The sequence below is a fragment of the Macrobrachium nipponense genome, chromosome 1, assembly GCF_015104395.2.
Source record: "Macrobrachium nipponense isolate FS-2020 chromosome 1, ASM1510439v2, whole genome shotgun sequence".
Taxonomy (NCBI): Eukaryota; Metazoa; Arthropoda; class Malacostraca; order Decapoda; family Palaemonidae; genus Macrobrachium; species Macrobrachium nipponense.
Window position 1 is genome coordinate 50,384,859 of NC_087200.1, and position 13,113 is coordinate 50,397,971.

Genomic DNA, 13,113 nt, shown 5'->3' on the forward strand with positions numbered 1-13,113 from the left:
CACCATTTTAGGTTAGCCGTTACATAAAGTTTATATGTGGAATGTGCGCAATTTTCATGTAGAATACAACGAAAAATAATTGAAGGTTGTAGCTTTTCTCATTTTTGAAATATTTGCATATAAATCACGATAAATAGAAAAAAAAACCATGTTTGGTCAACTTTGACTCTACCGAAATGGTCGAAAAACGCAATTGTAAGCTAAAACTCTTATATTTTAGTAATATTCAATCATTTACCTTCATTTTGCAACAAATTGGAAGTCTCTAGCACAATATTTCGATTTATGGTGAATTTATGAAAAAAAACTTTCCTTCCCTCCGCGCGCCGATTCTCCGCCCATAAATCTCCGAATTGCGTACATCGCACTTCGGAAAATTTGAAAATTTGCTCCGTTTTTATATTAGGCATTTCATAGAGTTTTATATGAAAATGTGCACAATTTCATATAGAATAAAAGGAAAAATATTTGAAGGTTGTAGCTTTTCTAATTTCCGAAATAATTGCATATAAAAAAAATTTATAAAAAAATTTTGACATTTGGTCATTTTTAACTCATCGGAAATGGTCGAAAACTGCAATTGTAAGCTTAAAAACTCTTACAGTATCGTAATATTCAATCATTTCTATTCATTTTGAAACAAATTGGAAGTCTCTAGAACAATATTTAGATTTATGGTGAGTTTTGAAAAAAAACATTTTTTTACGTCCGCGCGTTACGAATTCGTACATCATTTTTTGTGATAATATTTTTGCCGGTGTTGCTTTTATTGTTTTACAATGTATTATATATCAAAATGATTGCAATTTAGTGTAGAATACAACGAAAAAAAGAAACTTGTTAGCTTTTATCGTTTTTTGCACATCGTGATTTTAATACAATTATGTATGAATTTTTTTTTCGCTACCATATATCGCATTATTACATATGATAATGATATTATTTTCATTTCTGATGATTGCATACTAAACTTCAAGCAATGACAAAAAAAGGAGCCAAAAATGAACTCTTAATCTTTAAACTAAGCGCGCTGTGATTTTTTTGAAAAATTATTTTTTCCGCTTCTGCGCTCACTCAAAACCGGCTCCGGCATTCGGGGGAGTTTTTGACTTTTTACTGCTTCGGCGTTTAAGGTTAACCGTTAAATTTTTTTTTTTTGGAGGGAGGGGGGTAGGGGGGCGAGGAGTCAATTTGGAGTAGCTTCAGGTATTGCTTACCTGTTGGTCTCGACAGAAGGTGGGGTACACCTTGTTTGTTGGTGCAGCTTCCTCCCTGATGGAAGCGTGTGGCTGTCTCGACAATAAGTTCGTATGTTTGCTGTTATGAAACTTACCTCATATTATGTGTAACCTTATTGTGATGATAGCATTTCTGATTTAATGTTATTAAGATGCGAGGTATTTTTGAGACAAATTCCTGTAATATCGGAGAATGTGTAATTACGAGTGTATCTTTTTGTTGCATGGTTTTTAATTAGTTTTTGCAATGTTTACTGCACTGCTCATGTTGCTTATTTTGTTCAGAATTATTTGTGTGTTTTGTGCAAGTTTAATTTACTGACTCATTATGTGATTATTTATTTTGACCCTTTATTGTAGTGACTCCCTTATGTTGCTATGTATATGTATATTTACTGTGATGTTTCAAAGCATTAATGACTCATTGCATTATTTGGTCATTTATAATGTTTGTTGTTTTTGACATTCATGTACCAACTTATTACATGTTTTGATTTTAATATATCTAATAACAGTTTAGCCAGTGACTCATTTTGAATATATGTATATTATTGATGATTCCAGGTCCACAATAATATCAGTATGTGAAGTATATAAAGTCTTTAATAATAAGAGCTTTCGAACCTGCACCAGGTTCATCCTCAGCCAAGTGAACATTATGAATTTAAAAATCTGTCGGAGTAAACTTTGAATAGAACAATTATTCCACCATGACGAACGCAAATGAAGGAAGCGCTCAACAGCCCAACTAGGTGATTCCGTTGTTGTTGTTCGAATTCCTGATGGTTATTCTGCTGGAACGTCTTGAGGGCTGTGATGATGCTGCACGGTGTTCCCTTGGCGATGCGGCTGCAACAATGCTGGACGTCACGCCCTCCCCCGTGTTGTAATCTGTCTGAGGGAGGAGAGCAGAAGAGGGGGCAGCATCAGGCGGAGAAAAAACAGAGCTTGTCTTAAGATTAAAATTTTTAACAAACAAAGTTTTTAAGAATGCAAAAATTGACTAATGGGTCTTCCCCAACGAACGACTTGTTACCGTAAAAAGCTTCTCCTAAGTTTATGGCGGCGCCTTCCACTAGTCTTTTTGTTTGGACATTGTTATTTTAAAAATTATGTTAGATCCATAGACCGAACTGGGATGGATCTAACATAATTTTTAAAAATAACAATGTCCAAACAAGAAGACTAGTGGAAGGCGCCGCCATAAACTTAGGAGAAGCTTTTTACGGTAACAAGTCGTTCGTTGGGGAAGACCCATTAGTCAATTTTTGCATTCTTAAAAACTTTGTTAAAAATTTTAATCTTAAGACAAGACAAGCTGTTTTATCTCCGCCTGATGCTGCCCCCTCCTCTGCTCTCCTCCCTCAGACAGATTAACACGGGGAGACTTGACGTCCAGCATTGTTGCAGCCGCATCGCCAAGGGAAACACCGTGCAGCATCATCACAGCCCACAAGACGTTCCAGCAGAATAACCAGCAGGAATTCGAACAACAACAACGGAATCACCTAGTTAGGCTGTTGAGCGCTTCCTTCATTTGCGTTCGTCATGGTGGAATAAGTTGTCCTATTCAGAAGTTTACTTCGACAGATTTTTAAATTCATAATGTTCACTGGCTGAGGATGAACCTGGTGCAGGGTTCGAAAGCTCTTATTATTAAAGACTTTATATACTTCACATACGATATTATTGTGGACCTGCAATCATTGTTATCATTTTCGACACTGAAAATTGTGCCCACATGTATATTATGTTATTAACAAAATTAGCTTAAGTTTATGTTTGGTTCTGTTTAGCTCCTTCCTTTTTTTGTCTCTGTCGCTGCAAACAGTGCCGTTCTTTTAAGTATTAATAAAAATCCGATGAACCGAGGGTAGCCATTGTATTGAACCGTCAACGGTTCCACAGGTCCGGGGCAAACCACAGAAGAGGGTGCAAAAAAAAAACAAATGCCAAAAGTACCTTCGTCTAATACTTTATTATATATAAATGTACTTATTTACAATGGAGCACAAGTTCTATAGTGTGTTTACTTTTCTAAGATCGCTGTGGTGCGGCTTATACAGATATCATACGTTGCCAATTTTCATGTTATGGTAATCATATTAGCTTCATGGAGTTTATTGAAATAGTTTTCATTTCTTAAAATGTGGTTCTGTTTCCATAAGATATTTTGAATATATCTTATTTCGTATATTCTTCGTTAAAACCTCAGTTTCAGTAATGAAAATAATGATACGATATTTTCTCCCCGGCGATGACCAGATCTGAGTTTTAGAGGACCTATGACTTTAAGAGGATTAGAAGGTCATGGTCAATATCGTTAAAGGATAACTCGCTCTCGATCAGCCACTGTTATAAGTATGGACAGCCAGCTTAAGGGACTCCCGCAAACGCCTTCACCCACCACATGAGGTCAAGGAAATGGTCTATAATGTCCAGAAATATTTCATTTTATAAAAACAACATGAAGGTCCTGTAACTGATGTTCCGAAGGCTATCTAGAGAACATTCTGAAGCAACAATAGTGTCAGAAATGACTATTCGTAGACTTAACAAGGAAGCAAGAGAGACGGGAAAATATAGTGGGAATCTCCGTGGTTTCAAAAAAATGAGAAGCGAGCCTGTGACTGCCTTGGATAATTTTCATAAAAATGTTCTGCGAAGAAGGAATGAGTGGATGGAAGTCTTGTCTTAAAAGCTGAACCAAGTAAAACAAGATAGTGAAGGCCAAACACCGGAGCCACAGGCCATTCAGCGCAACTATAATTATAGAAAGGGAAAGAAGGAATAGCTAAATAGAATCGGGAATGAAAAAAAAAAGTTAACAGGGAAGAAGCAAACCCTTTCCCTCGACTCCCAAGGGTCTAAATTGAATCCTCCTAAGAAGGTTAATATCTGCGGGAAAGCATTTAATGAAACTTAGTACATATCCGTAGATATGACAAGTCTGCCTCTTCTACCTGGCCCTACCAGAGCGATCTTAGAAAAGTGCACACACTATAGGTGGCGAAAGGACTAAAAGATCATTAACATAAATAACCACAGTTGGACCCAATAAATGAAACAAAGTACATTAGCATATTAGTCAACAGAACAGAACAATCATCATATAAAATGAAAATAAATGATTAACAGCGGAAGTAAAAAAAATCAATGAAAAATTCTAAATGTAAATTCAAAACATTTCCAGAAGCCATACACTGCTTCTACACCATTAAATATTATATATATTGAAATAATCATTACAATAACCACAATAACACAAGTTCGATTAAATCAATAAGAAACTCATAAAACAAGCAGCATAACAATATCAGTGAACACACACCAATAAGCAGCATAAAAACAAAAACTGACGAATTCCCAAGAATTATCCAGGCAGTCCTTTACCACTAACCAGGGTAGCGATTACCTACGTCATCGGCTGAACCATCGAAATCGGCAATTAGCTATCAAAACGGAACACCTCAACACAGACGAATTCGCCAACTCGTTGAGACAATTTATTGCCGTCGAAAGATCCTCTTGCTGACTACAGAAGTAGTCAAAGTTGGTCCAGACTCCATCTCACCCTGTTACCCAACAAAGTGACTTCCCGTTGTCCTATCAAAACATGCTGCTGCTGCTTTCTGGCCGAGTCTTGCCAAGAATATGTCTGACTGCTTATACAGAACCTGACTGCCGCTGCCGCAGTGCGCTCCAATGGGGCGAAGGGTGGGGTGTGGAAAGGGGTATGAATTGGGGCGGGTGACATTGGTAAAAATAACCTAAACAGCTGATATTAGTGTCAAATCCATACTAATCAAGATTGCTGAAGTGAATAATGACACTACTGATGCCATTTAAGTCAAAGGTCATGATAAGAAAGGGGAGGATAATGGGTGGAAGGGGTTGATGTAATAATAACCAAAAACTACTGATATTAGTGTCTAATCCATAGTTTTTGAGGCCACTGAGATGAATAGTGTTGCTTCAGCTGCCCATTAATTCCTTATTCACCCCCAATAGGAAGGTGGGGGTGGGAGAGTGCAGTGGAGGGTGTGACATTTAAAGAAAAATGACAGATATTGTTTTTAACCATAATTTTTTAAGTTCAACGAGATGAATAGTGACACTTCCATTGCCCTTTAAGTCCAAATTTACCACTGATAGAAAGAGGGGTGAGAAGGGGTTGGGGGATGGGACAAGGGGTAACATATAAAAAAACAGAAAATGACAGATATTAGAGTCTAATACATAGCTTTTGAGATTGCTGGGATGAACAGAAAAACCTCCGGTGCTTTTCAAGGACAAGTTCAGCCCCAATAGGAATAGGAGTGAGAAGTGGTGAAACATAAAATGTCAAAAATGTAACTGAAGCAACAATCTTGTTAGAAAGGAAGAGAGAGAGAGAGAGAGAGAGAGAGAGAGAGAGAGAGAGAGCAAATTGTCATTCAGAGATAACAAGCACAGAGAAAGGTCATTAGATCAATGCCAAACAGATACACACACGCTTCCAGACTGGACGCAGAGTCTCATCCGCTAATGCAAACGGACCCTTGATCCGCTCCATTAAAAATGCACCGTAATCAGCGGAAATCCGAAACGAGAATTTTTTTTTCCTTTTTTTTTTTTTACCATGCTATAATCTATCACTGGTTAAATGATGCGTTCGGCCATCAACACCCAGAGGAACGAGGACATTTTCGGGTGTTTTGGCCAGGACCGTCTCCCCACTCCCACTCCACACACCACCCCACTAATGGATAAGGCTTCCCCCCCACCCGCTTGTACACACCCAACGCTTGTAGGTACCCCTGAGGCGGGAAGTGGAGGGGCGAAATGCAAGTGGCAAAGATGCAATGGATTTACTACCTTGATGCTTTTCTACTTGCAATTAAAAAAATTTATTTTTTATTAACTTAATAATTTGATTTTCTTTCTAATAAGTGTGATCTCTTCTTTATCTCTTTTTCCTTTTACTTTCTCCTTACTTCCCAATGAAACACTGTATTCTTTGGAAAGGGAAACTTGGATTTTCAGTAATGGCCCCTGCGGGCTGGTTCCAAATAAATCAAGTTCATCTCTGAATGATAATACAATAATAATATCGCCATTTAGTTGTATTAACAGACCAAGATTATACGTTTCATGGGCTCAGTGTTCGCTAATGCTCTGGTGATGATTGGTGACTAAGATGAGATCTTGATTTTTTTTATTTTACTTTATCGTTCTTTTTATACATCTATCTATCTATCTATCAATATATATATATATATATATATATACTTATTTATTTATTTATCATTTAGGCTGTTTACAGTACGCACACACACACACACACACACACACACACACACACACACACACACACACACACATATATATATATATATATATATATATATATATATATATATATATATATATATATATATATGTGTGTGTGTGTGTGTGTGTGTGTGTGTGTGTGTGTAAGCGAATACCACAGGGAAATATTAAGCAGAAATTCTAACCGAGCACTTTCGTATACGCACAAATGAGGTAGAGTTAAAAAGAAAGTCACAAGCAACAAACTGTCACGAAACTAAAACAGACTTAACATAAGAGAAACGGAGGCTTAGCGTACAAAGTCCAAAAAACAGTTATATCACTGAATATATTAATGTGTTGCTTATACTTATCATACACTTTTTAAATTATGAAGGAATGAAGTTGAAACAAACTAAGACTTTAAAATGTGTCACTACATGGCATTAAGGATCTCACCTGACTAAATCTCTCATATATACGAATAATGCTTTCATATTTGACCAGTTCTCACAGAATATTGGTGCTGTTTAATTAGTTGTAAAAGGGATTTTCCAGTTTGTCCGTAATATACTTTATCACATTTTTTACAAGGAATTTCATATATGCAGCTAGAAACATCTTTAGGATATTTTTTTTATTTCTGAACTCTCAACATTAATATCAATGTAAACAACATTTATGTTGAAAAGCTTTGAGATTCTATGAATTTCTAAAACCTTTCATCATACGGTAATTCGAGAGTTCTTCTTCCAGCTGGAACCATTTTTATATTATGGGGTCGCCGTTATGAATGAGTCGCCTCCATCGATCTCGGTCCTGTGCTTCGTTCTCGTTCATCCCTTTCCATAACAGATCTTCCCCTACATAATCACGCCATCTCTTTCTTCCTTCTACCCCGCACTTCCATTCCATCGTATGTCTTCCAACATGATGTTCCTCTCTTCGTAACAGGTGTCCATAACATCGAAGCCTTCCTCTGTATTTTCTTCGATATTTCAACTACCTTTGTCGATCCTCTTATAGACTCATTTCTGTTCCTATCTTCCCTTATTACTCCGACATCCATCTCAACATTCTCATTTCTGCTACATCCATCTTCTTCTCCTCTGTTTTCCGCATACTTGCTGTTTCTGTTCCATATAACAATGCTGGTCTGACCACCGTCCTATGGAACTTTCCCTTCAATTTCAGAGGAACCTTCTTGTCACAGAGGACCCCAGATGCAGACCTCCAGTTATTCCATCCTGCCTGAATTCGATATCTCACCTCTTGGTCCGCATGCTTTCCACTATCCTCTAATATGGACCCTCAAGTACTTGAACTTCTGTACGCTCTTTATTTCTTCCCCAACCAATCTTATGCTATTTCCACCATCCTCAGCATACCGGAACATTATATTCGATTTTGATCTGCTTATTGTCATTCCTCTCTCCTCAAGTGCTGCTCTCACCTTTCCCACCTCCCCTCCAACTCCGCCCTCCCCTCTGAATACAAACGCAATGGCATCTACATATAATATGCATATAATACCATAATTTGAGAGTTATGTTTACTAAATTCAAGTTGTCATCAGTTAAATAAAATGCTTTTCTAGCTCTTTTCCATGCTACATCTACAAAAGTCCCTGTGTATTTAAGTTTCAGGCAGTGGCGGCTTGTGGCTATCATTCATAGGGGTGCTGTTTATTATATATCTTTTTTTTTTTAATTCTTTGCTATTAACTGCATAAACACACATGCACACACCCCCACACACACTCTCTTTCTCTCTCCCCTTTGCCTCTCTTCTCTTTCTCCCGCTGAGGAAGTCAGCAGAACCCCTACCGAAAGCTACTATTATGAATTTTACTCATTGCCAATAATGTGATTATCATTTTTTCCCATTTACTGCAACTCGCCACTGAGTTGATTATTCTGCATTACAAATATCATCAGTATCGTCACTAATTTGATCGCTATCACTAATAGTAAATAATGATATTGATTAAAGCGTTAACGAATTTCAAAAAAAAACACACCTACCTCCAACAAATAGACTCAATACAGTAACACTGCTCCAGAGGGCAGTGCTCCCTCCTGCTAGCAAAATTAGAACTGCTAAGCACGCAGTTCAAGTGTTGTTTCAATTCATTTGTTACTCTTTACAAAAACAAGAGGAATGGTAACAATGTTTTAAGGATTATTGAAATCTATACTTAATTTCTCATATTCATGTATATATTCATAATTTTGTGCATATGTATGAAATCTATAGGGGGTGTTGCAGGGGTGAGATAACTCTATTGAGCTGTCTTTTGAAAGATCCCTCGTATCACTGTTGTCCGAATTAGAGAGTTAGAGATCGCCTACCTAGGAGAGAGAGAGAGAGAGAGAGAGAGAGAGCCTCCTAGTGACTTAGTAGTCACTAATTATTGAAATCCTTCAGATAATTTAAGAAAAAAATTTGCTTACTCTGGGAGTAAGCCTACAAACTATTGTGTTGGTGGGGGAGCAGGGGGGGGGTGGGGGAGACTGGTAGGAAAGCCTAAAAAGCATGAAAAAGTTGGTTTGCGTTGCATTAAAGATACAAGAATTTGAGGAGTAGGATATTTATGATTTATTTATTAGAATTAAAGAAAAATGTAAAAATTAATTAATGTGAATTTTAAACAGTACAGAAAAATTATTGCTAATAAAATATAGCGCATTTTTTTGTTGGTGAAAGAGCGTGCTATTTGGCTATTTAGCACGTTTTAATTTATCAGATGTACTGAATTTATAGGCTATCTTTCTGTTCATTATTTTGTGTTTCACTTGCCTTGTATTTGATCACTGTTGGTCTTATGAGTAGTAATAGTCAGTATTAATGACGAAGATCCCCTCGCGTTAAGTTAGACATATAATATCGTACTCGTCCCGATAAGCTGGAGGTCGATTCATACTTTCGTTTTCAGGAACGAATGACTTGGAAATGAGAACTAGCATAATAATTATATTTAAAATGAATGTCAAGCAGAAATAAAAAAACTTATAAGGACGAAAATTTTAATTGAATAGTTATAAAATTAAATTAGCTTTGAATAAGTCAATAATTGGAAATTTGAAAGACACGAGAGAAATCAGTTATTTTCCAGATGAAAATAAAGAAATATAATTATCTCAACCTTTGGATAATATATGATAAGGAAGTTAAAGAAAATTCATGAAGGAAATATATAAATAATTACACATGAATCAATACAAATTATAAAATTAGCATTAACAGCATTACAAACAAAAAATTGGATTGAGAGAGAGAGAGAGAGAGAGAGAGAGAGAGAGAGCTTAAATGAAGGAAAAGAAAACTGACAAAAACTGAAACTAACGTGGAAAGACTGAAAGAATTAGGGGAAAGGTCCTACGACCTTTATTAATGAAATATCAATATAAATACTGGTGATGATGAGTGATGGGAAGGGTTGCGAGATTACCTTTGGCATTAATTGATGTAATTATCGTTACAGGAAACAGGAAAGATCTTCGGCAAATCTAAAGAGATAAAGGTTTGTAGGTCATTCAAGAATGTCATAAATAGGTAAGTCCATAGATTTATTATTATTATGTTAATCTATATGAGATATGTACTATGCATATATATATATATACTATATATATATATATATATATCATATATATAATGCCCTCTAATATCTAATTCGCTATACCTCGGAATTAATATATTTTCATATATGTTAACCGAAGGAGAGTTTTTTAGTAGATAATGATTTCCCCGACTCCGGGTGCGAACCTAGGAACCAGAAAACAGGACGTACAGTGAAGCTCCTTTAACCACACAGCTATCACGAGAGATAGTGTAAGTTAAAGCCGCCTCTCCCTACAAATCCACATCGCGCTCAGGTAATTGTTGTTTTGGAGTCGGCATCAACCCACCTCGACCTTAATGACTGTGTAGTGAGTGCTCTATATCTAATTTGCTCTACCTCGGAATTAATATATTTTCATATATGTTAATCGAAGTGGAATTTTTTAGTTGATGTGATCAGATTCATATATATATAAAATATATATAGTATATACATATATATATACTATATATATAATATTATATATATATATATATATATATATATATATATATATATATATATATAAAACTTACACTATTTCTTCATCATTTCAGTTATTATTATTATTATTATTATTATTATTATTGTTATTATTATTATTATTATTATTATTATTATTATTATATTATTATTATTATCTATGGCGGAGTTTCAGGCCATTTTTTGCCCAATGGTTAGATTCAAAACTCTGTAAATCTGAATCGTCGTAAATAGATCATAAAAATTGTTAGAACATGATTTTTTTTCTTTTATTTTTATTATTTTTTCTTTTTAAATAAATATCACATTCAGCATTTGAGTTCCTTGTCCTAGATTCGAGGAAACGTCTGAGTAAGAAAACTATGAAAAATACTTTAATATTGCATCACGTATTATAAATAAGTATTATATAGAACACTGTGTCTAATAAGATAATATCACGTAGAACATAATATTATTCGTATGTGTCTGTGAGTGCGTGCGTCTGTGTGTGGTATGCGTGCTCGCGGTGTCTTGAGAGTCTTTTTAACCGTGAATCAATGTAAGAAAGTTATTCACAGGTCAACCGTTTTGTTTCTTGACTAGATTCCACGAACGTCCGTAATGAAGATTGGTGTGCGAGAGAGAGAGAGAGAGAGAGAGAGAGAGAGAGAGAGAGAGAGAGATGAGAGAGAGAGAGAGATTCGACTATCATTAGCTTGGCTGAAGCGCCAGGGTGACTAACCAATAGAAGAATAGAATTAATGTTTCAGACTGCACCAAAAACTGACTTTGATTCCCAGGATGCATTATAATGAATATGATCTCGTAACTAACATTTTCTATAGCATAGTTCATAGATTTGTTTTGTTGTTTCTATGTTCTTGACTATAATAACCTCTCGTCCCTTAATAGAGAGGATGGTCTATCGCTTTCTCGTGGGTAGGCTTCCCTCTTCATCCATCTGGCTCGGGCTACAATAGGACTCTAGGTTCACTGGACCATAGGTCTTTCAAAAATGTTGTTGTTGACTTCATGATAACTCCCACCACAGGGAAATCATAAAAATCATCAGTCTGTTCTACAGCACAAAAAAAAAAAAAAAAAAAAAAAAACGATTTTATTAGACTCTCAGCTTTGCGACGAATACCTGGGTAAAATGTGAAAAGTACCTAAGTCCAGAGGAGAAAGAAAAAGTCCCTTGAGACTGTCACTGTCACCGTCACTTGATTTCTCTTTGTCTGTTAATTTTTATATGATTTTCATAATTATTTTGTCGTAATTACTTAAAACTATTTCCACTTACCTCCTGCTTGTTCAAACAAAACTGTTGCCATCTCAGAAAGCATATACTTTCTTTCAGTAAGAATTATCATATTCTTTGAATACCAGATTCATGATTTTGTCAACATCGCTCTATTACGCAAAAATATTGAACAAGGAACCTCCCAGAGGAACAGAATGTTTAGAAATCAGTTAATACAACAAGTGACAACAGACTAATCAGGTCAAGATTACTATGTGGGTCCTAAAGTCACGGTTTTCTGAACTTTTGTTCAGAAAAACAATCCTATAAGAGACCGAAGGAATCTCTCATCCTTACATTGTTATAACCATTTATTTGTTTTTTTAATCACATCATATTATTCGGGTAAAGTACTCTTACAACAACGGCAAAAAAATGTTTGTTAGGTAGAATGAATTCACAGGTACACATCAGGCTTTTCTTACAGACTTCAGCACCTGTACCATACTAGGAGTATTGACCTCACTTTCTCCCTCGTTCCGTGATAATTGCCACATTTTACAAACCTGTACAGAACAGGTATTGATTTCGCTTTTGGCTTCGTTTCGTTATACGTGATTGAGTACGCACGACATGGACGTTCCGTGAAATATGACATAGTATCTAAACTATGATTGCTCAAATTCTGTAAGCTCGAATTTAATTGGATGACAGAAACCATTCCTCTTCAGTAAGTCGATTTTCAAACGACTATAGCGAGCTAGTAATGAAGCATACTTATAACCTATACTTATTAACCTACACTACTTTCTAACAGGATACATAATAAGTTCTTATCTTTAGGCCTCGTTGTCATTGGGGAATTTAAGGTTCATTTTAGATTTTATTGTATAATTGTAAATCCCTAGCTAAATATATATATATATATATATATATATATATATATATATATTTATATATATATATATATATATATATATATATATATATATATATATATATATATATATATATATATATATATATATATATATATATATATATATATATATATATATATATATATTTAGCTAGGGATTTACAATTATACAATAAAATCTAAAATGAACCTGAAAATTCCCAATGACAACGAGGCCTAAAGATAAGAACTTATTATGTATCCTGTTAGAAAGTAGTGTAGGTTAATAAGTATAGGTTATAAGTATGCTTCATTACTAGCTCGCTATAGTCGTTTGAAAATCGACTTATGAAGAGGAATGGTTTCTGTCATC